The 2,500-nt window shown below is 81.4% G+C and overlaps 1 non-coding gene across 1 annotated transcript; it reads right to left on the bottom strand.

Moving 5' to 3' along the window:
• Positions 1 to 279: 279 nt before the first annotated feature.
• Positions 280 to 432, bottom strand: LOC143173695 (5.8S ribosomal RNA). The gene has a single exon (XR_012997701.1). It is a non-coding gene; the product is annotated as a 5.8S ribosomal RNA (ribosomal RNA).
• Between the last annotated feature and the right edge of the window lie 2,068 nt (positions 433 to 2,500).

The following is a 2,500-nucleotide window of genomic DNA, read 5'->3' as shown; positions in this document are numbered from 1 at the left end:
GCCGGGACCGACCGACCGACCGGCCCGGCCAACCCCGGCGGCCACGGCGGGACGAGCTCCGCCCAGCGGGCGCCCCGGGAGCGGGGAGCTTCGGCGCGCTCCCCGAGTCTCGATTTAGGGGGACGAAGGCCCTTCGCCTCGGCCGACGACGCCGGGCCGCGGGGAACCGCTCCCCGGGCCCGGGGGCCGCCGCGCGCGGGCCTGCGAGCCGCCCCAGCCGCGCCGCTGCGCCTGCCGCCCGCCCAGGGGCGGCGGCCCAGGCGGCGATTGATCGTCAAGCGACGCTCAGACAGGCGTAGCCCCGGGAGGAACCCGGGGCCGCAAGTGCGTTCGAAGTGTCGATGATCAATGTGTCCTGCAATTCACATTAATTCTCGCAGCTAGCTGCGTTCTTCATCGACGCACGAGCCGAGTGATCCACCGCTAAGAGTTGTCTGCTTTTCGGCACCGCCCCGCGCGCGCGGGGGGACCGGGACCGCTCCCCGAGAGCGGCCCCTCTCTGAGGACGGCCCACCGCCCGACCGCCCCACCGCCCCCCTCCGCCCGCGCGGAGGGGGCGCGACGCGGCGCGACGCGGCGAGAGGCCTCGCCTCGCCTGACCGTACGAGCACACTGAGGAGGAGGGGGGGAGAGGAAGGGGGAACGGAACGGAAAACCCCGAACGGCAAGGACGGGGAGCCCGCGCTCCCGACCGACCTGGGAAACGCACCTTGCCCTCGCTTCGGAGCCGGCCCAGGCGCCCGGGCTCGGCCCGGGCTCCGCACGGAGGAGGCGGCGGCGCGCACGGCCGCGCCCCGCCTGCCCGCCTCGCTCGGGACACGGAGGCTGCTGCCGCCGACGACGACGGCGACGGGCGGCAGCGGGGCGCCCCGCCGGCCCCGCGCGCGCCTCCGCGACAACCACGCCGCGCTACGACAGCCGCCTAGCCCCAACCCACGGCTCGCCCCGACGGCACCTCCGCAGCTACGCCGCCGCGCCGGAGGCGGCAACCGCCGGAGCCCGAGACGGCGACGCACCGCCCGCGGAACCGCCGGACGGCGCCCGCCGCCGCGCCGCGGCGGCCGCCCTCCCGGCGCCGCCGCCGCCGCTTCTCGCCTCGGCCCCTTCCGCGGGCACGCGCCGGGCGGAAGGCGGACGGCGCTAAGCCGGGGGCGGCGCCCGCTCTCCCCGTTTCCACGCGGAGACCGGGAGTGGGACGCCCCCGACCGCCCGACCGACCGCCCGGCACGGCCCGGGAAGGGCGGCGGGGAAGCGACGGGCGGGGCCCGGGCCGGGACAGCCGCGCGGCCGGCGGCGGGCGCCCTCCGGCCGACCGACACGCCGAGCGGCGACGCCGCCGCTCGGACGGGGGGGGTGCCGCCCTCGCCGGCGGCTAGCGGCGGGACACCGCCGAGCAGCTCGCCGGGGCTGGGAAGGAGCGGAGCGCAGCGCGCCGCGGCGCCGCGACGGAGGCGCGGCGGCCCGGCGGCCGCCCGGCGAGCCCCCGCCGCGGGGACTCGCCGCCCCGGCGGAGAGCCCGCGCTCCCGCCGGGGTCGCCCGTTGCGAGGCAGGCAGGCCGGCCACGGCCGGCTACCCCGCCGCGGTCTCTCCGCCGAGACCGGACCGCGGAGAGGGGGGGGCAGCGGGACCCCCTCCCCGGCACGGCACGGCCGCCCGCGGGACGAGCGCGGGCGGCGGCGTCCGCACGGGGGGCTTCGGGGAGCAACTCCCGCCCCTCGAGGCGCCACCGCCCGGCCGAACCCGCGGGCCGCGCCGAGCCGCCCGCGTCTTTAAACCTCCGCCCGGCTCCGCGGCCTTCGGCCCCCGGGCTCGCCGAGGGAGGGCCGCGGAAGCGCGGACGCTAGGTACCTGGCCCTGGGGCGAGGGAAACGACCTGCAGGCCCCGCGGGGGTGCCTCCCCCGCTGCCGCCCTCGGGGGAGCGTCCGCCCGCGGGGGCGCGCCCGACATCCGCCGCCATCACCTCGGCCTCCTTCCCGGGGCCCGGGGTTTCCCTCAGTAGCCCGGCGCTGCGCCCGGGAGGAGAGCCGTGGCTCGGGCCGCCCGCTGGCGCGGGGCGCGACCCGGCGGGGGCCTCGCCCGCCGAAGGCGGCGGCGGCGGCGCCCGTCCGCGCCTCCGGCTCCCCCGCAGGGGAGGGGAGGCGAGGCGGGGGTGCCGCCGCGCCGCACGGCGCCGCGCGCCGGCCCGGAACGCCCGGAGGCCTCGCCCTGCGCGGCCGGCCGGACGGCAGGGCGGGCTGCTCCGCAGCAGCCCGCCCCGGTGCGGGGAGGGCCGGGGGAGCCGCCCCCCCCCGACCCCGAAGGCCCTCTCTCTCTCGCCGCTCGCACCTGCCGGCCCCGCGGCGTCGGCGCCGCCGCCGGTCGCCGCTTCCTCCTCCGGCTCGAGCGGGCTCGGCCGGCGGGGCTCGTCACACCCCGCGCCGGCAGCCCCCCCCTTCCCGCGCGCCGCCGCCCGCGCTCTGACCGGCACGCGGACGCCGGCCGGCGGCGGGGGCCAGCGG

Source organism: Aptenodytes patagonicus, unplaced genomic scaffold, assembly GCF_965638725.1.
Source record: "Aptenodytes patagonicus unplaced genomic scaffold, bAptPat1.pri.cur scaffold_186, whole genome shotgun sequence".
NCBI lineage: Eukaryota > Metazoa > Chordata > Aves > Sphenisciformes > Spheniscidae > Aptenodytes > Aptenodytes patagonicus.
This window is presented reverse-complemented; position numbering and strand designations above follow the sequence as displayed.